This window comes from Canis lupus, chromosome 21 (assembly GCF_011100685.1).
Source record: "Canis lupus familiaris isolate Mischka breed German Shepherd chromosome 21, alternate assembly UU_Cfam_GSD_1.0, whole genome shotgun sequence".
Classification (NCBI taxonomy): Eukaryota; Metazoa; Chordata; class Mammalia; order Carnivora; family Canidae; genus Canis; species Canis lupus.
The window spans coordinates 5,073,309-5,094,643 of NC_049242.1; the positions used below are offsets into that span (position 1 = coordinate 5,073,309).

The following is a 21,335-nucleotide window of genomic DNA, read 5'->3' on the forward strand; positions in this document are numbered from 1 at the left end:
CCTTCTCTCAAAGACTTTATTCTCCTAACACAGCCAATCTTAATTTTTTTCTCCAGGAAGGTCAAGATTGAGAAAATGATGCCTTGCTCACATCCATTAACCAGGGCATTTGAATAAAATTTGTTGTAAGTCAGAATTTGAATAAGAGCTGGAGGGTCACTAGGGAGTGATGCCTCTGGCTAATTCTCCACAGGGTCAGCTGGCTCCCCCATCCTACCTAGAACCCTGTGAGATTGAAAAATAAACTGCGTATATAAATTAGGATTTGCCAGTTCCAGCTTCTACCCAGCCAAAAGAAATCTGCTCTGATTTCAGGAATAGTCTTGTCTCTCCATTGTTAGAGTTTTCAAAAGGCACAAGGAATGGAGGTTTGTGCCAGCTCTGGACTCTGTCCTAGCAGCATCTCAACGAGCCAACCTTTGAGAGCATCCATGATCACCCTGGACTTGCCCTATGCTGCTCAAGAGAACCTAGACAGATGGCCAACCTGGGCAGCATCTTGCTTTCTGAGCCTATATCCATCTGTGGGCCTGGTCACGTCAGGACCTACAAACAAACCTCGAGAAGGACAACCAACTGGGTGGCCTCCCATGTTAGGGAAACCAACACATGTCAACCAACTATAAGAATTAGGACTCTTAAAAAAAAAAAAAGAATTAGGACTCTTCCGTTGGCAAATAAACTATGATTTTTTTCTCCCAATCTTGGCATATATGCGACTCTGTAGCACCTTTTATCCATGTGATTCATTTTAGCAGTAATCATATCCTCTCTCTCAGAAAAACACGTTTTCTCATTAGCCTTGCCTTCCCCACAGGACTTGGAATACCTTGAGAACAGGAAATGTGATTTATATGTCTTTTGAGTGCTAAAACCACAGCCCTGAAAACACAATAGATAATTCTCCTTGAATTGAATTAAAACAGAATAGGATTCAAGAATTGGGGACCACCTCTTGAAGTTTGAAATAGGTAATTTTAAGGCAAACAAATAAAGGACAGGAAAGAAAAAACAAAATGCGAATGTAAACTATCAGGCAGTAAGCTTACAGAAGTTATTACCCACAGAAGGCATATAGACAGCAAATATATAGGTTCTAAGCGTTTTCTTTATTTAGATTCTTTTAAATCTTTCATGAAGCACACACAATAGGTTTATATCTCAGATCAGATCATAGAGGTAAATAAAATATTCAGTTACTTTCAAGAGTCAAATTTTGTATAATACGGGATAGCTTAAAAGGGAGTTATTTCTAGTATTTTCATGCACGCTGCATGAGCATGTTATCTGGGTCGGTTGGTGGACCAGTGGTGGTGGGGGGAGCTAACATTTAGCTGCGAAAGACTGATGGCATTTTGCCAAAGTCCCAGGAAGGTTCGTGATGACAATTATTCCCCTACCATAGCACACACTGTTCTTCCGCAGACCACCAGTGACTCGACCCAGGCTGATAAGCAATGCTTTGTATTCTTGATGTGATTTCATGGACAAAGCTCCATGATGTTGTATCAAGATGTTCTGAAGAAGTCCTTGACTTTGGACATTAGAATGTCAAGTAGAACAGCAGCTCTCTCAGCTGGGTAGGTACCACTCCCCGTCAGAACTGCGCTGGTGCCTCATAGGTCTGACCATTCCCCACATGCGTCTTTGCTTCTGGAGCTCTGAAAACTTCACTGCATTCCCCAAATGCCAGCTTCAAGAGACGTAAGAAACACAGAATCTTTATCAACCTAATCTCTGCTTGTGATGTCTGGCTTTCTGGCACTTTCTTCCTCTGCTGAATCGTAACAATGTTGCCAGGGAAACAATTGGAACCCTCTCCCCAGTGACTGCCGTCGCTAATACGATGTGCCAAGTCTGCCCCGACTGTCCAGTTGAGACGTGGCTGGGGACGTTACCACCACCGTAATTATGGAGTCCACCCACCACTGCAGGGCCAATAGAACATCAAGTTTGGGATTCTATCGTGTGTAGTTTTTATTGCCTTGTAATACCAAAGTTTCGACTCAGAGAAGAAGCATTATATGGAAACTTAGGTTTGCTTTCACCTGTGATTTGATTCCCAGCCCCAACAAAGTAGGTAGAGTGGTTGATGTTAATCTTAGTACTTCTGGACGGACAGTGACCATTCCTTACCTCCTTTGGCCAAACGCTTAAGGTGGTTTTCAGAATTGGCTATTATGTCCTCAGATCACCCCCGTGAGGAAGTAAAGTATCCTTGTTTTTCTGGTTGGAAAAAATGAAGCATAGAAAGCTTAGGCAATTGCCTTAGCCTTTCAGAAGCTGAAGCATGACTTGTCGCTGGGGAACTGATTTCCTCTTGGTGTCTTGGGGGGTGCCCTTGCCCTCTACCTTGTACCATGTAGGGTGGTAACATGCACCGTCCGGGGCAGCCATACAGGTAGTAAGAGCCAACCTCCCACTCAGGGAGATGGCGGCTCTCAAACTACCCCCAGGGATGTCTCTTTCCTGGCTGACAGTTAAAGCAAGTGACCTTCGGCTCAACTGTGGAAAGTCCAAGTGACTAATTTAATGAACCTTTGGTGTGTGAGGGGAGGAGCGGGGGAGTGGGGCAGCTGGGAGGCTGCCTGGGCCAAAGGCCAGCATGAGCCATCTCTAACCATGGGGGTGGGGAGAGGGGAGGGTTGAGTGTGAGATAAGGACAGAAGAGGTCAGGAGAAAACAGGCTTCTCTGTGTGGTTAAGGAAGAGAGCCTGACCATGTGGACAGATGGAAGCCCTGGGTTACGGAGGCGAAGCATGTCAGCAAACCAGGAGCATTTCCTGTCTGCAGACAGGCAGAGGGCCAATTCTTCGATGAGCTGGAAATAGGAACCAGTGGGGGGTGGTCAGCATAACCCTTTTTCTCTGTGGGTTTTACATCGTGAAGTGAAAGAGCTTGTTAGGTCAGTGATCCCAAGAGCTTGTTTATGTGCCCAAGTGCCATGTTTTCTTTTATGTTTCCTCTTGTAATACTTGATGGTACTCAACCCACAGAGGCCACACTGCAGGCACATCTCGGGCATGCATCAGCCAGGAGCCATATTCAGGCTGCAATCATTTTGGCCAGCCATGTGGCTAGATATGTTTTATATCAGGAGTTGATTCTTGAATGCACACGTTGAAGGAGAAGAAGGAGGGGGCGGGGCAGGGATGGTCCCTTTTCTTTCCTTTGCTCTAGAGAAGCGACTGCACATTCAGTCAGCATTCTTCATTGAGAAAGGCAGAGAGCTGTGTTCTCAAATAACATGGAGGTAACTTCTAAACATGGGACCAGAGTGTTCTATGAGCCAGAGATTTTCCTCGTATATTTTCTCATTGAATTGTTACAACCCTGTGAGGTCGGTGTTATTGTTTAGAGGAAAATGTGGTTTAGAGGATGCTTGCAGGGTCATAAAACCGTCTGACCCTGCTCCGAAGGACCATTTGAAGGAGCATAACCAAAAGGAAGGCAGGATGGAACTGTAGAGTACTCTGGGCTCTGTCAGCACTCCCAGGACCACTTCCTCTGCAGGAACTCATCTGACTACCCTCTGTACACCCTTTCTGAGTCAACTTGGGTACTAACCTTTGCTGGAGTTTCTAAGCATAGACAAGATCCCTCTTTCCCACCTGAGTTGCAAACAAACTGAGAAACATTACATTATTTTTTTCAAGATTTTATTTATTTATTTGATAGAGAGCGAGCAAGAGAACACAAGCAGGGGAAGCAGCAGGCAGAGGGAGAGGGAGAAGCAGACTCCCCACTGAGCAGGGAGCCTGACTTGGGATTCTTTTGATCCCAGGAACCAGGGATCATGACCTGAGCCGAAGGCAGACTCTTAGCTGACTGAGCCACCCAGGTGCCCTGACATTACCATTATTAAAAAAGGACTAAGGTGGGAGAGGTTGCCGGCCAACTGGACTCCCAAGTTAGGTAGACCTAGGTACCCAGTCTTGGGCGCAAAAGGGCACCTGTTCAGTGAGTCTTCCTTCGTGGAGAAGCAGAGAACTGCTCTGTGCACACAGGCCGCACCGGAGAGGGCAGATCAGGATCCACACACCTGTGGCAGAGAGGATCAAAGGGCCAAGAGGCCAAAGCCTTTCAGCTCTTGGGGCTTCATGGCTACCTGGCAGTAACCTTCAGGACTGAAGAGTCACTTCACCAGCTTCCTCCAGGATAGCTGACCTGGATCCTGCAGAAGAGGTAAGGTGCCCTTCCCTCTCCATGCAGCATCCTCTGCCTGTGGCCATCTTGTTACGCGTCACCCTGTGTTATAAGTTCATGTTCATGTGCTCTCTCACCTCCAAAGACTGTGCCCTCAGAGCAACTGTCCGGGGTCCATTCATCTACAAAGTCAGCATGAGCACCGTTAAGGCACAGTGCTGCAAGTTCTAAAGGAAGACAAACCATAATATGTAAATAAAAGCTGCAGAGGCAGTTGGCAGCTGATTCTATTCATCAAAGAACTGGCGTGAGGGAGTCAGAGGGCGCTTGAGCCAGTGGCCGTGTTTGGAATGAGCCCCAATGTGCTGGTGATTAATGACAACCATGTGGCTGGTGGTGGATCAGTCCAGCACTTACAGGGAGCCCTCTGCTCCTCTGTGGCGCAGGATCGCTCAACAGTCTGACCACCAGGGCACCAGCCACCCCCGGGAGCTGGCCACAAATGCAGATTCTCACCTGCCCCAGACCTACCGGACCAGGACTTCTGAGGGTGGTGTCCAGGAATCTGTGTTTTAGCAAGCTCTCAGGGTGAGTCTTAGGCCTGGGTGGAACAGACTTGCAGAGTCAAAGTGAGAGCACCCATCTTTGCAAGGTGCTATTTTGCTTTAAGTGTACTATCTTCTTTATTTCTTGCAGGAATCCAGGAAAGTGGTTTCTGTGTTTCATTTCATTTTGTAGATGAGCAAAGACAAGGGCCCTGCAGGGCTAGGATGCTGTGAGTGAGACACTTTCCTTAGGAGAGAAATTTCAAAGGGCACCCAAAAACTCAAGAAGCAAGATTAGTAATATTTTAATGTGTATTTTTTTAAATCAAAATTAATGCTACTACATTCATTGTGAGCAGAATATCAGTGAAGATCCAATGGGCAGAACAGTTATAATAACTTGCCAAGATGACAGGTTAGTCAGAAGTAGACTGAAGATGTGAACCCGGGGTGCCTGGAGGGCTCAGTGGTTGAGTGTCTGCCTTTGGCTCAGGTCATGATCCCAAGGTCCTGGGATCGAGTCCCACATCAGGCCCCCTTGGGGAGCCTGCTTCTCCCTCTGCCTGTCTCTCTCCCTCTCTCTCTCTCTCTCTCTCTCTTCTGTGTCTCTCATGAATAAATACATAAAATCTTAAAAAAAAGAAAAAAAAAAAGGACGTGAACCCAGGTAGGTTAGCTCCAGAGACCACATACTCACCCCCTACGCTATGGACCTCCTATCAACTAATATCACAAATTCAAATGGGGCCTAAATTTCACAGCGTGGCCATGCATGAACTTTGGTATGAACAAGGAAGATTTCCAAAGCTTTCCCCCCAGTTTTCCTCTGGCTGGCTCCTGCTGGGAGAATCAGTGAGTAGGGTGTCCGTGCATTCTGGCTCGAGAAATGTGATAATTAAGATCACTTCATATAACCGAGGAGCCCTCCTTGGTCCCTCCACCTCTGGAGAGCTAGCCTCACCATTTTTCTTGCTTACTTCCAAACTATGAGACTCTGGCAGGCAGACAGGCTGCTTGTCTTGAGGGCTTGTCATTGAGAGCTGGTCACCTAGAATGCCCCAACATGTTTGAGCTGCATTGTTAAACTACATTGGTATTCTCCCAGCAAAACTGCTCTCCCTCTTTTACCAAATCAGCACTCTGTGAACATGATATTTCCTAGCCTGAAAACATTGTACATTTCGGCTGCTCCCGCCATGCGTCTTCCCTGCTTTATATAAATTGACTTAAAAGAATATTTCTGTTAAATGTGTTCATATATCAGGAGGCCGAAACACAGTTACAAATTTTCCATATGTTGAAGAAAGCATCAAAGGGTTTAAGGCTGGCTCCTACTTTCTCTCTTTCTAGTTGGAATAGAGAAGAGAGTGAGTTTTTCCTACACCTAGAATTTTTGCCGGCCACCTGCTCTGTGATATTTAAGGTGAGAGTTACACAGTTTCACACATTGGGACAGAACTTCAGACAGCTAGTTAGCTTCTCTGTCCACTGTATTTTTGGGGAGCTGTCGTAGTGAAGTAAGTTGTTTCTCAGACTTGGTTCTCAGAATTTCAACCCAATGGATGTCATTTTTTTGGTGACAAAGTAAATACTGAATGAGTTTATACTTCTTATGTGGTTGGCAGCAGTAGGTGCTCACTCTTTTTCACCTTTTGAGCACAAACATTTTATTTCCTCAATTTGTTTACCTTACAAATATGTATTGAGCATCTATTAATTCAAATCATGGGAGACAATTATATGGGTAAGCTACAGTCTCTGCTCTTCAGGGGTTTGCAGACTACCAACAGTCAGGAGATATAACTGGCAACTCCACTGCAAGGTAGGACAGAGTAAGAAGAAATAGTCTAAATTCTTTGGACATTCTAGAAGGAAGCTGCGTTTCAGCTAGGCCATGGATCAGAAGGAAGATCGTAAGGGAAATGTTCTAAGTGAGCACAGCAAAGGCACGGGGATGAGGAAGGATAGATGGGACAAGTTCTAGAAAAGACAAGTGTCCCATTAGGTGAGGAAGGAAGTAGAAATTAGATGAGAAATTCTAAACTATATTCAGTAGGTACCAGGGAGCCAGTGAAGGTTTTATTTTTCAGCAACTATGGGGTAGGCATAGAGCTATTGCTGTTGAGCAGTGCTTTCCAGATCTTTGCATGCATTCCCATCGCCAAGGGATTTTGTTAGATTCGGTAGGTGTAAGGAAGGGCTTGAGAGTCTGCATATCTAATAAATTCCCAGGTGATACGAGTGCTGCTGGACTACAAAACACGCTTTTAGCAGGGAGGCTTTAGAAATATGTTGTACTGGGTGATAAACCGGAGTGGAGGAAGCCTGGCCAGTTGAGACAGGGCTTATCACAGTGGCCCCACAAGAGGCAGAGCAGGTCTGCATTAGAGAAGAGGAACATCTAATGGAAGTCAATTTGGAGGGCTTAACAGCTGCCTTATGGAGAGAGGGGGGAGTGGGGTCCATCATATATGACCCTAGTACCCCTAGACTATGGGGATGGGTGCTGTAAGTACCCCCCTTCCCTAACACCTTGTACTGTACTCATCCCTTGTACTCAAGGTGTACTGTAACGCCTTGTACTGTACTACCTACAAAGAGTTGGCAAGCTGTCTGGCCTGGCCTGAGTAATTTTGCTGAACCTGAAAGAAATGGTACCATCTCTCCTCCTCTGTCCCCTCACCAGGCTAGTTCTTACAGAACCCACAGGACTTAAGTCAGCTGTTACCTCTTCCTGGAAGTCTTCCTGGTGCCCTAAAGCCCCTCTTTTCTCCATTTGGATTAGGTACCCCTCTGCGCTCCCATGACACCCTGTGAGGTCTCATATCAAAGCACTGTGTGCTTAGGTTCCCTACCTGTCATTGACTCTGGGTTTCTTGAGAGCAAGGGCTATCTTTTTCAGCTTTATGACCCCAGTATTCCAGCACAGTGGAGACCCAATCAGTGTTTAGTGAGTGAATAGGTGAGTCATAAGAAAGAGCAAAGCTTTTCTAGCCACAGTGGCAATGGCTTTTGTCTTTGTCATCATTGATAAGGTAGCAAAATAGGAAGTTGGGTAGACGTTGAATTTAACTTAGTTTGGTCCATGGCACTATCAAGGATGCAGAGTTTCCAGGTAAAGATGTCTAACAGGCAGTAAGAAATTTCAGCATACAGCTGAGAAGACAATTCTGAACTGGCTGTGATGGCCTGGGAGTCTTATGCATAGAGGTGACAGTAAAGAACATGGTAGAGGATCAGGTCAAGATAGAGGGGGATAGAGAGCCCGTCAGACACAAAGGGAGACAAAGGGAGAGAGACAGTGAAGAGAGAAATAGAGACAGAGAACAAGAAAGGGGTAGACAGAGATAGATTGAAGGCAACAACTTTATCATTCACTTTTGAAAGCCTTCCTTTTGTTAGACCCAACATGAGGCCCACATTGCGCTGTGTGTCACAGCACAGGGGCAGTGGAGTCCTTTAGGAGCCTGCAAGAGGGAGAATTTAAAAAGGAAGAGGTTTGAGATGCCCAGCCCTAAGAGTTAGGCCTGTATGTGAGGTCAGGATTCAAAAACTGAATTCATATCATGCTATCCAGGCCTGCTTTATGCCTTTCTAGCCTTCCGCCTATGCAGGATCCTGTTCATCACAATGTAGATAACCTTAAAGCTTGGCCCCAGCTCTCTATCGCTCGCTTTCTGAATCACTTGATGAGATAATCTAATCGGTCCACATATATATACACACACGATCTGCCTTCTGTCAGGAAGCCTGTGTGGCATTTAAGAATTATAAGACTTTTCAGGCTAGAAGGCCATTCACCTCCGTTCAAATATGACCCCCAACATTTCATCCAGAGCAGTACATCAAAAAGAAAGAAATATCCAAATGCAGGCTGGTGGACACCCCTCCAATCATAGTATGGGCCAGCACCTACAAGGCCTTTAGAAAGAATGATCGCATCTAGGCTTTTTTTTTTCTTGTTGCCCAAAGCAGCATTTTAACAGACTTCTATTGTGGTTTTTTCCATTCAGTTCACTTTGAGGGTGACATTTTGCCCTCAAATTCATATGCATAGTTGCTCTTAGAGACGTTCAGAGCTACATTCCTGACAAAATCAGACCTTCTGTTTTATCTGAAACAACCCCCTAAAGAAAATCACTGGATCTAAACGAACAGAACAATTCTTTATGTCTGTGGGAGACAGGCAGACAAAACCCAATAAAACTAAAGAAAGGAAGAGACATGGCAATGATTTGTTTTTCATAATTACTTATTCAGAGTAGAAAGGAACAGGGGAAGAAGGTTCCTTTTAACATGTCTCAACGTGACGGATGAGGTGTGCTCGTCATGCGTATGCAAGAGAGATGAATGCAGGGCAGTCTTGTTGAAGGAGATGGTGCACACTGTGCGGAGATATATTTCTATCTGGAACACTGGAGATAAACACCAGGCGTTTAACTCCTCATTTTCATTATGCTTAACGCCCCTTGCTGTTCTCTCCGAGTGACAGGTAATGTGACTAGCATGCATCAGACCTTTCTTTTCTATGTCCTATAGCAAAAACAGTCCCCTTTTCAAGACACAAAATGTTTTCCTCCTAACAATACTCCCAAATGTGTACGTGAGAGATTTGGAGATCGACCTGAAGTGCAAGAAACCTACAGCGTTCTGGAGTTCATTTTCCCTTCCTTGTGACTCAGTTATATTGTGGGGTTTTGTTTTGTTTTTTTGTTTTTGTTTTTTTGTGTGTGTATGCATAACTTGCTCGAAAGGAGAGTCCCAGCCAAAACTCAAGGGAGTAAAAGAAGGAGAGTTTTAGCTCAGTTGGCTTTGTTTCTTCACTTGTGTGCAAAAGATAAACTTTTCCTACCTAGAACACACAGCCTTTGCTCATGGAAGAGTTGAATCCACCAGATTCTGACTTTGAGCAACAGAAGCAATAAATGGGATCTGTGTTAAATGGGAGGGGAAAAAAAAACCCAAACAGTATAATTTTTCACGTATCTGATTAAGGGAAGGTTTAATGCATCCATGAATCACTTTCTAAGCCTATTATGAATTCAAAGGTAAAGATTTTTAATAATGGTAAGGTCAGGAAGTGTGAGACTAAGGCTTACGCCATAAACTTTTTTGCCTCTGTGTTACCGCCATGTGAGGACCTCGCTTGTGTCCTAAGCCGTGTGAATATTTTATATAAAAAATACTGGGGTTGGGGGTTACCTGGAAAAGTAGTGTCTCTCATTTTATAGGAAAGGAAGTATTGACAAAAAAAGTTTAGCTATATGCCATATACGTTATCCTTCCTTTGTACTTCCTATTATTAAATTCTTTAAAACTTTTTAAATTTCTTTTTTTTTAATTTCCCCTTTTTAAATTTTGTAGCTTTAGTGAGTTTGACATTAACTCATATATGTGTATTCTGCAAATGGTCTTTGAATAAATACATAATAGAGAGGACATGATCCCTACCCTGAACTCACTGAGTGGCGACCCAAAGTGTCATGATCTTCAAGAAACGACACAGCCTTTCATTTTGAGCAAAGAGTATGCTGAAACAGGCTGACAGCCTGGCACCACGTTTCCTAAAGCTTCTACGTTAAAAAGGGCTGCCAACTGCATCTTTTAGCCTGTAAAGACAAGACTCTCAGGGGAAAAAAAAAAAAAAAACAATCAGTAACCAACAGCATTTCAAACAGAGCTGCTTCTCTCTCTTACACACAAATGAATAACTGGTGACCAGGAGGGATTCTTCAAGTTTGGCTGACACAGTCCTGCCTCACTGCAGCATTTAAGGTATCCCTGAGGTATGACGAGGTGTGTATAAAATCTAGATGCTGCCATTTCCTGAGTGCCTGCCTCATGGCAGGTACTCATGTGAGATACTTGATCCATGTGTCTCATCTGATCTTCAGAATGGCACTGCCATGTGGGCTGTGCCTACCCCATGGCTAAAGACCCGAGGGATCCTGAAAGCTCAGGTGACAGAATCACACAGCTAGCTGGTAAGAACTTAGATCTGGACTCAGCCCTGGCTCCAAAATCCATGGTTTGCCCTTATTCTGCCTCTCAGAGCCACTGCTAATAGCAATATCGTATCTAGCTCTTCAAAGTGATTTTAACTCTGAGCCAGGAGCAAGTGCAGGTAGCCAGACCAGCCTGGAGGATGGATTCCCATTTTCTCCCAACAGAAGCAGCCAGATGCCATATCTTGTCTGACAATCCCAAGACATAAGATTCCCTATAAGAAACCTGTCTGGCTTCCTTCAAATCGTGTTGAAGTTTCTCCCACCAATAACTTGAAAGTTGTACACTGACTGTGCTCCTGTGTCAGACGCCACCCTAACACAATGATTTGAAAATCACTTTTCCTTCCCCTTGGTTATTACAGGAGTGTGTTGAAAATCATCCATATTCGATGTGATCATACTGCCACGTCACCATGTTTCCCTCACATTTATATGTAAGGACATGGTTATTTTTTAAAAAGCCTGTACACATCATGATTTTGTCAGGATGGTCCCTTTTAGAGACCAGAAGACTGAGCCCTAGCAAGTGACAAGTGATGGGTTACACGGCTGGTAAATGGAGGGGGCAGGAGCAGGACCCCATCACTTAACCCCTAGACAAGTGTTCCTTCCGCTTATGCCAGGCAGTTGAAAATTCTCAACCATATCATGTGCTTCTCATCTTTTCCCTGAAAAATCACAAGGTAGCATGATGCTATCTGGCCTATCGCTGTAAATATTTTAGCATTTAAATGAGAAGGAGAAATGAAGAGAGAAAATGTTTCCGTAGAGATGTTTTGCAGAGATAGAGTTCTTGGTCTCCATCCAAAGATCTTCAGCATTTAATAAGGCTATTGTCCACAAGTTGGTACACGGCTCAGCAAGGAGCTGCTAGCTGTTTGGCGGGCCCAGTCTCCATCAAGGTCCCCAGGGAGTAACAGGGAGGAGAGCTGGGTGCTGGTAGAAGCTGCGTTCTGGTCCTGGTTCTTGGCCCCCTCAGCCTTGAGCTGTACTAGCTTGGAAATGTAGGTAGTAATTCCTATTTTGCCCATCTCACAGAGCTGTTTTTGAGACTCCAGAGAGGCAATATATTGAAGATTCCTTGAAAACCATTCATATGACATGCCATACCAACATAAGGGATTAATATTAATATTATTAATGCCTCACAGATTCCATGGCACCGAGAAAATAATAGAATTGGAAGAACGTGCTACACGGGGAGTTGGTTAGGGCAGCCTTTACTCTAAATTACATTGGCTTTTCCCTATTCTCTTAAATCAAAAATGAGGGAAATATTTATTCTACAGGCCTGTAGGAGGAAAAGATAATATAAAATGAAATGTCAGTGAAGGACCTAGAGTGGTACTCAGTAAACATCTGGCCACTTTTCCAGAACTTTCTATGATGAAACCCACCTCATCAGAGAGCCTGTCGGGTGACCCCGGAGAGGATAGCAAGGGTTCTACTTATTTGTTACTATTTCTGTCATTCTAGGTTTCCTCCACTTCCTGTAAGCCCACAGGAACAGTAGAGCTATTCATCAGAGAGCAAGCCCATGGCTCCCTCTCTCCAAAGGTCAGCTACATGGGGGCGGTGGCACAAATATTTGGGGAATTATTTAGTGATGGAGGGCCCTATATCACTGGAACTGAGCTGATTCATTTATTTCCTCCATGGGTCCCACTGCCACCACATTACGGGTCCCAACCTACATTCCCAGCCTCCTTCCCCACACATGTCCCTCGTCCTGGACTTCCTGGAAGACTTGCCCAGAACTAAGCATGCCAGCCAGCACTGGGATATAAACACAGATTCTCTCCCCACTCCTCCCCTCACCCCAAGTATTCTTCTTAACCATGTTATGAGAATTCTTCTCTGGCTGTATATGTTTGGTTTAGGTCCCTGGAAGCCTTAATTATGGTTGCTCAGCATCCACCCAACAGCATGACTTCAGTTACTAATCCCTTTACCTGGTCAGTGAAAGGCCATATCAGTTAGGCTACAGGATTGAGAAGAAGGCTGAGCTCCAGACATAAAAATCCCAGTGCCCCTATCTTCTCATCACACTTTCTGCCCTGGAATTATGAGACCCTCACAAGCACATCGCTCTGTTTGGTCCTGTTCCTTCACTCCCTCCAGCCCTCCTGAGGGAGAACTTCAGGATGATATTTATTTAGGACGATTGTGCCAACCTCTTCAAACACTGCCGTAAGGTGTTTGAAATAAAATGTGTAATTATGGGAGTGGAAAGCTCCATCTGATTCCAAACAAACCTCACGTTCCCCTGGCTATAATTAGAGAGCAAGGTTTGCAGTGCACATTTTCCCATGAAAGTCAGTTCAAGTTAGACCTCTGCTCTTAGAGAGAGACTCCTGGAAGTGGAGACTGTAATGAATGGTACCACCTCAGCCCCCTTCCCAATTCAAAAGAGACTGTCCATTAGCCTTCATGGAACCTCCAGGACAAAATACATACAAGGAACTAAGGTTTGGAGTTTGGGATAATAGTTTTTGGATGTATTTGTCTCTGAACAGGGGGGACAGATTAGAGCAAGGAAGGAAAGACATCCACAGAAACTCACAGACCAGAGCGTGCAGAAGTAAAAACCGTCTCTTCAATGCCTGCCCAGCCTAAACGAGAAACCCCGCAGCTTTGGATAAAATTAGACATTGTTTTGAATAATCTCACAGGTCCCTGCAACTTAAAATCCATAGTAACAGGAGTAGAAGTGAGGTGGCTGAGGGCTCCTAGGCTTTCCTATTTTGAGGACTGTCCCTGTGAATCCTCTCCAAACTGTGAATTTCCCTACTGCCCTTGGAGGGCTTTTGTAATTAGGCATATTTAGCTGTACCATGTTATACTGCTACAGGAAGAATCCCATTTGTCAGCAGTTTTAAACTTTGCTAAATAAAGGCTTATTGGCAAACGGCAGCGAACACTCTGATAATGACCCAACTTTAGAAAACACACACCCTGCTGTGTTGTATTCAAGCCACAGTTCTATTGAAATAAAAAAGAGAGACAATGCCTGCTTTCAGACGCTAGAAATCCTTTGTATTCCAATAAAAGTCTAAATTAATGTTTTAAAAGGTTATTGCTATTTTTTCCCACTTAGCTGGCATCATTTATAAGTCCTATTTAGACAAGGTCCTACGTTATTTTACTATTTCTTTTTGCACAAAGGCTAGTATTTGATGGCGTTAGATCATCAGCTTCTGGTTTTCATTAGACAAACCTGAAATACCCTATTATTAAGATTAAACAAAAAAATAGTTGTTTTCTTATTCTAAAACCTATTATTTTGAGGCTACTCTGACCAGAGGAAAATAAATCAGCTTTGCAAACCCTGACAGAGAGATACTTCAAGAGAGCAACCTAACCTCATCCCTGCTGCATTTAAGTTGCTTTTGTATATGCAGTCCCTTCCTTGTACTGAGCCTGGGAAAGAGGAATAATTTAATTCTTTGAGTTTGCAATACTTTATTACGAGAGGATTTTCAAAGTGCAAAGCATAGGGCAAAAGACAATGTTCGCCTACATAATTTATTCAGCATCCTGGTAAGGTACCCCTGAGGATCCGCAATAAAATGCCACTCAGGCACAAGGGTCATGAGGTCTTTCCATCTCCATGTTACTTCTAGTTGGCCTGGTGTTTACTCAACATGTCACTGACTGCGCCATCAGCAAAGTGAGGGGTAGCCTCAGTAGCCTAATGGGAAAAAGAAGTCAAGTTAGCAGTCACCAATCAGAACTGACTGTTTAAATAGAAACCTGGGCCACTTCTGATTTCTCCCTAGTAGAGCAGAAATCTTCTAATACATTGGGCATCTCACGTGGACTCTTCCTCCTTATTCTTACTGGTCCATTGGGCCTTAACTTAGAAGTCATCTCTCCAGGACACCTACCCCAGCCTACCAAAGAGAAGTGAGGTGGCCCCTCCCATGTGCTTGTAAACTATAATACTCCTCATCATACCATATTGTGATCATCTCTTGGACTTGGTGGTTTCTCACCCTGGACCATGAGCAGCATGATGTGAGGAATCGTATTGTTTTTCACGTCTCTATTTGCCACAGCAAGCCTGCTGCATGCCACGTCCCAGGTGCTTAGTAAATGTTGATGAAATTAATATCTCCTCATGTCAGCTTTCTTGGTTGTTCCATTGGCCTTGCCACTTTCCTCCATTTCTGCCGCAGATTGCTGTAATGATGGCTACCCCTGCCCAAGCGGCGGCCCCATGGGTGACATTGGCCAGAGGGCCACCTCGTCATCAAGATGGCCCGTGCTCTGTGTTGATGATGCACCCCCTGCTGATGCCCAAGCCCTCATCCTGAAGATGCATCATTTTGTTCTTTTGCTTATTTCCTGTGTCTTTGTACCACAACCCTCATTTCTTTTTTTTATTTAAACTCAGTTAGCCAACATCTTTAGTTTCAGGGGTAGAGTTCAGTAATTTACCAGTTGCATATAATACCAGGTGCTCATCCCATCACATGTCCCCCTTAATGCCCATTACCCAGTTCCCAGTTCCCCTGTCCCCCATCTACCTCCCCTCCAGTGACCCTCAGTTTGTTTTCTAGAGTTGAGTCTCTCACGATTGGTCTCCCTCTCTGATTTCTTCCCATTCATTTTTCCCTCCCTTCTCTTATCCTCTGCACTATTTCTTATATTCCACGTATGAGTGAAGCCATATGATAATTGCCTTTCTCTGATTGACATTTCACTCAGCATGATACCCGCCAGTTCCGTCCACATCAATGTAAATAGCAGGTATTCATCCGTTCTGATGCCTGAGTAATATTCCATTGTATATAGAGAGCACATCTTGTTTACCCATTCATCTGTTGAAGGCCATTGTGCCTCCTTCCACAGTTTGGCTATTGTGGACATTGCTGCTGTGAACATTGGGGTGCAGGTGCCCCTTCGGATCACTGCATTTGTATCTTTGGGGTAAATACCTAGTAATGCAATTGCTGGGTCATAGGGTGGTTCTATTTTTAACTTCTTGAGGAACATCCATACTGTTTTCCAGAGTGGCTGTACCAGAGGTTGCATTACAGTCCTCATTTCTAGAACATTTTAGGCATGACCCTCAGGTGGTGGTAGGGAAGGCAATCTGAGGCTCAGAGGTGTGCCATACTCAGAATCACCCCTTCCTCTATTAGTAGGCTCAGACTCATGTACCTTGGTTCTCATCCTGGAGAATGAGTTTTTTCTCACGGTACTCTTTGGCTCCTCATTTAAATGGACCTTAGTGAGATCTCCATTCCCTATGTCCATTTGATATACCCAAATATATCCAATTGTGAGGTGAAGCACAATGGCAGCTCTAGCTGGAGCCTCTCCTACTCTGAAGAACTGTCTATCAGCAAACTTTTGCTCCCTTGCATTTCAGGAGAAATGTCAAGGGTTCTGGTAGGATTTCCATATAAACCGCAGGGCACGCAACTAAATTTGAATACCTGATGAGCAAAGAAAAGAACAAGTATGTCCCAAATATTGCACAGGATGTCCTGTACTAAGAAAGCGCCACATTTCAGCCCCAAACTGAAATTATTTATATTTTAATAAATTGTCAACAGTACGGTTAAATCAAGCTGGATGTTCTGAGTCATATTTATACTTAAAAAAAATCACACGTTGTTTATGTGTAATTCAAATTTAACTGGATGGCCTGTATTTTTCTTTGCTACATCTAGCAACCCTAGGCCAGAGTCAAAGGCATTAAACAGCCATTTGAAGGACTGAGACAGCGATGTTCCCAGTGTGTTCCTAAAATGGCAGTTCCTAGGGTGACCCTTGATGGAACAGATGGAACTATCGAGTGCATGTGGCCTCTTGGATCCACAGACTTACCCTGATAGAGACGTCTCTCTAGATCTTAGAGGGAGGACAAGTCACCAAATAAGCAATTTCTGCACACTGGATATCTTACATGGGTATCTTAAGTGAAAGGTCTTTGGAGAAATACTGAACTGCAAGAGTGAGAAAAGTCCAGAGGTTCCATCTGGCAGCCCTTCTTCAGGCTGCCTTGGAGTGGAGTTGAGAACCGTTACTTTACAAATGAGGTCTGGTTTAAAATCGGAAAAACTCAGGGAGTAGCTTCTGAGACTGTGCTCAGAGAGAGTCCCAAAGCCATAGTCTTGTCTTTTGCTATCCATTCTGCCCTCAGGATTGGCTTGGAACCATCTCAGCCTGTTTGTATGGGCACTTCAGCCCCAGACTAAGGCTCTCATGGAGGGCAATGAGGGGATTTTCATTTCATCCCTTATTCCTCATCTACCTGGGCTTATTTTAAACCATTGTGGATTGGGGGCACCTGGGTGGCTCAGTTGGTTAAGCATCTTCCTTTGGCTCAAGTCGTGATTACAGGGTCCTGGAATTGAGCCCCATGTCAGGCTCCCTCCTCAGCGGGGAGTTTGCCTCTTTCCCTCTCTCTGCTCCTCCCTTCCCACTCATGCTGTCTGTCTGTCTGTCTCTCTCTCTCTTTCTAATAAATAGATAAAATCTTTTTAAAAATAAACTATTGAGGTTTGAATAACGAACAAGAAAAATACAAATTGTCAACAGTATGGTGAAACCAAGCCAGGACAAGGACTTGAAAATCAGTTCACATTAACAGGGTAGACTCTTCATTTCCTTCCCTCAGTCCTGGCTTTTGTGCCTGCCACGAGTCTAATGGAGTCCCAGATGAACCATGCCAATGCCTGAGCACTTGTAACAAAACAAGGGGAGATTAAGAGGGATGAAGTCATCTGTGGAGGCAAGGAGCAATTAACCACATGAAGAAGGTGAAACATCCTCAATGATAAGCCTCAGCAGCAATTTACTCAGGTTTGGGAACTTTTTGTTCTGAAGATTATTAGTAAGTTTTCCTAGTTTTCTGCAGCTTCCTTCATTCAATAGAATGTCTTTTTTTAAAGACAGAATTATGCAAGCATTACTGCCCACATACCCAGGACTTTCTTGCATCATAGAAATTAGATATGGGTTGAAAGAAAGGGAATAGGCAACAGAGACAGAAATTTCAAAGGCCCTTGATGGTGGCCTCTGCTTGAGCATTTCATATTATTTTGCTTTTTGCCATCATCTGGAATTGGCCTGAGACTGAACTTCTGGTGGTTCTGAAAGACAATAGTTGCTGCTGACCAACATGATTATGCTTAGGTGAAGGGAAGATGTGGGCTACTCCCTGCTGTCAAGTTACCTTTCTCTTGGGTCCAGAGATTCTTGTGGGGCACCAGAGTGGCTCAGTCAGTTAAGCATCCAACTCTTGATTTTAGCTCAGGTCATGATCTCAGAGTCATGAGGTGGATCCCTCAGTATGGGAGATTCTCTCTCCCTCTGCCCCTCCTCCACAACCCCCACCCCCACCCCCACTCACGTATGCTTTCTCTAAAAATAAAGATTCTCTCTCTTTCCCTCTGCCCCTCCCTACCCCTTTGCTGCACCCTCTCTCTCTCTTTAAAAAAAAAATAATCTTGTGATTCTTTTTTTTGCTTTAACTGTAGTTGATAATTCTTGCGATTCTTGGTAAAGATTTTTTTTTAAGATTTATTTATTTATTCATGATAGACATAGAGAAAGAGAGAGGCAGAGACACAGGAGGAGGGAGAAGCAGGCTCCATGCCGGGAGCCTGACGTGGGACTCGATCCTGGGACTCGATCCCGGGACTCCAGGTTCGCGCCCTGGGCCAAAGGCAGGTGCTAAACCGCTGAGCCACCCAGCGATCCCCCTTGGTAAAGAATTTAACATGGTTGGGTCATTCAGTGGTTGGGCACCTGCCTATGGCTCAGGTTGTGATCCTGGAGCGCGGGATCAAGTCCTGCTCTAGGCTTCACGCAGGGAGCCTGCTTCTCTGTCTGCCTGTGTCTCTGCCTCTCTCTCTGTGTCTCTCCTGAATAAATGAATAAAATATTTTAAAAAGTAACATAATTGGAGATTTATCATTCTCTTTTACATACCAAGACAAAGGAATTGTTATTTATTCAATATTTGGGATAGTGGTCACTAGATACCGCTGTCTTTTAACCACTGGTGGTGGGCGATAGGCCTAATGTATCTGATCTGTGTACAAATTAGTTCTGTGTTAGCTAATTAGTTCTGTGTTCTGCTAACACAAAACTAATTTGGTCCATAGTACATTATAAACAGATATGAAAGAAAGTTTTGCAGGAACATGGTTCTGGCATATTTCCCTTTTAAGGATCTATAAGCATCAAATGACTTACTCTAAGCAACAGAAGTTACAGAATAACTAAATAATTATTTTCAATCACACTGGAAGTACTATGTAAAAAAAAAAAAATGTTACCAACTACTTTTCACTTCCTTGGGAGACTGAAGAGAAAACTATTTAAATTTTAGAATGAGTTGTGCAGTCTCCTTGCTATGAGCATTTTATGGTAGAGGCCAAGACTCTTCCCCAAGTGTTTGAGAAGAGTAAGGAGGGGACTCTGAGATTCAGATCAAGCACCTAGAATAGTGTAAAATTTTCAGGAGGATTCGCTGGTCCCACTGGTCTCTAACAGGAAAACTCCTTGGGGCCTCCCTAGACTTTGGTTCAGAGGTTATTCTAGCTCAGGCATCTCCTAGTGAGGATGCATTATCCACCCCATCCCCTGGTAGTTCAGCCAGCAACATTATTCACCAACTCCCCCATCTTTCTCAACCTCCCCTGAACACTGGCTGACCACGTGGGAGGAAAGAAAACAGGAAGACTGAAATAAGATCTCCCATTAGCAGCCATTAGGAGTTCCACATTCATAGCTCAGCAGCCACTGAAATAGATTTTTCATAAATTTCCTGAGTAGCCTTGTGGAACCCAAGATAAAGAGTGGTTATTTTGCTCCCTTTTTTACAGATGGCATAAATAACTTCCTTGGCCATAAGCGTTAGAGTCAGGAATGGAACAAAAATCTCCTGGTCCAGGGACAGTAACATGAGCTCAGGTGGCTTCCTGGAAATTAGCACTTGAAGAGACTGAGGAGCAGGTTTCAGGGATAGAGCAAGCTAATAGGGGTATCAGCATGGGAAAAGTATATTTTTCTTCATTTTTATGAATTCCATTTTGATTCACTTTACCACTTTGAAGGGGGGTGACATCTTTGATTGCAACAGAAGGACCTTAAGTCATATAAAAAGAAGACTCTTGTGTTTTTATTAACCTAGATTAAGGGCTTCTTTTGATCCTAATAAATCCAAGTTGGGTAACATGTAGCATGGTCATTTCCTAATTGTTCTATTCAAAACAGAAATGACAGAGACCAAAGAGCAGTTCCATAGACACTACCTTGATGAACGTAGGAATACTCTGGGGGAAAGGATGGAAAAGGGAGTTATTTCATGGAAAGAGACTGCCTTTTGATTGGCTCATAAAAAAGATGGTTAAAAAATAGAATAACCAGCTATCAAAGGCCAATATAGTTAATAATTTGCAGATTTAACCCAATTCAGATTTTCTAATTTGCTCACAATAATACACATTATCCAGGTGATTAATATTAATATACTGTAAACACCCACACAGTTTCCACCTCCCTTCTTGGCCCTGCACACGCACGCGCACAGATGCATGTGTTGTACAGGCTGCATGTTAAAATGGAGACTGAGTGGTCAGTGAGTTTATGGCCAGTACAATACTTGTTATTCTTCTTCTATCTGAGAGGCCAGAAACAAAGGAATTCCAGAGCTTAGATCACGTGAGGGAACTCTTTCTGGCTCCCAGTAAATGTGTCCTCTAGTTCTCAAAATGCACAGGCTAAAGTAAACGTAGACTTTTATCCAAAGTCTGCTGGGAAAACAAAGGAATTAGGTTTTCCCTAAAGATTTTCCTAAACCAGTCAGATTTACTCCTTTTGATCCAGGCATATTAGAGAGAGCAAGAGAAATTTAGTTTGCAGAATTACTATTTTAAACAAAGGCCCAAAACAGTGGTGTCTGTGAAGTCTTCTCATTCCTCTCCAGTAACTGAGAGGTAATTGGAATTGTTTCCAGTGAAAACGGTTAATTTGATTTCACCCTGCAATTCAGTAGTACGTCCTTTAGACTTGATTTCTATGATATTAGAGTATATACAACATTTCCTTTCCTTTTAACCCGGTTTCCACTTAACAGTGTTCTGTGTATCTGCGATCTGCACCATGGCCTGCCTGAACTCACATGGAAAATTGATGGCTCTGAACGACAATTGTTGTAGTTGAGCTTCGCTGATGGCACTTTTTAAAAACAGCAGTGGAAAAAAATAACCGGGCACCAGTCAGATGTGATTTTTGGCAGACACTTCACCCAAGCTGCTCAGGGTATCCCCAGAAATTATAAACCCTCAAAGGTGTTCAGGGTGGAGTAAATAGAGCAAGACACAATTATTTGAATGTTCATCCTCTGGATGCAGTTCTCCTCTCCTCAAGTCTGTAGTAACAAGGATATCCATCTAAGTGAAAGGTCAGCTTTGAAGTAAGTATAAAGTTATTTACAGGAAATGAAGCAGAAAGCAGGCTTTCACGCATTTTGAAATGTCTCTATTATTTAGGAGAAAATGAACTGTGTCATCAGTCCAAAGAAAAACAAATGCCTACCTTCTTATATTATTAAATAAACACCTACCATACCAGAAGTATGCTAGTAACTCTGAAATTTTAAATTCACCGACGT

The 21,335-nt window shown here is 43.7% G+C and overlaps 1 protein-coding gene and 2 long non-coding RNA genes across 4 annotated transcripts in view; 2 read left to right on the forward strand and 1 right to left on the reverse strand.

The window, feature by feature from the left end:
* Positions 1–21,335, forward strand: part of MAML2 (mastermind like transcriptional coactivator 2) — a 342,775-nt gene that overhangs the window by 170,371 nt on the left and 151,069 nt on the right. The window lies entirely within an intron of this gene.
* Positions 1,097–21,256, forward strand: LOC111091477. Its single transcript, XR_005375427.1, has 4 exons — positions 1,097–2,036; positions 4,008–4,185; positions 17,331–17,515; positions 20,799–21,256. It is a non-coding gene; the product is annotated as an uncharacterized LOC111091477 (long non-coding RNA).
* Positions 14,211–21,335, reverse strand: part of LOC119864942 — a 41,785-nt gene continuing 34,660 nt past the window's right edge. Inside the window, exon 3 of the long non-coding RNA XR_005375426.1 lies at positions 14,211–14,390. This is a non-coding gene — a long non-coding RNA (uncharacterized LOC119864942). The remainder of the gene's footprint in view (positions 14,391–21,335) is intronic.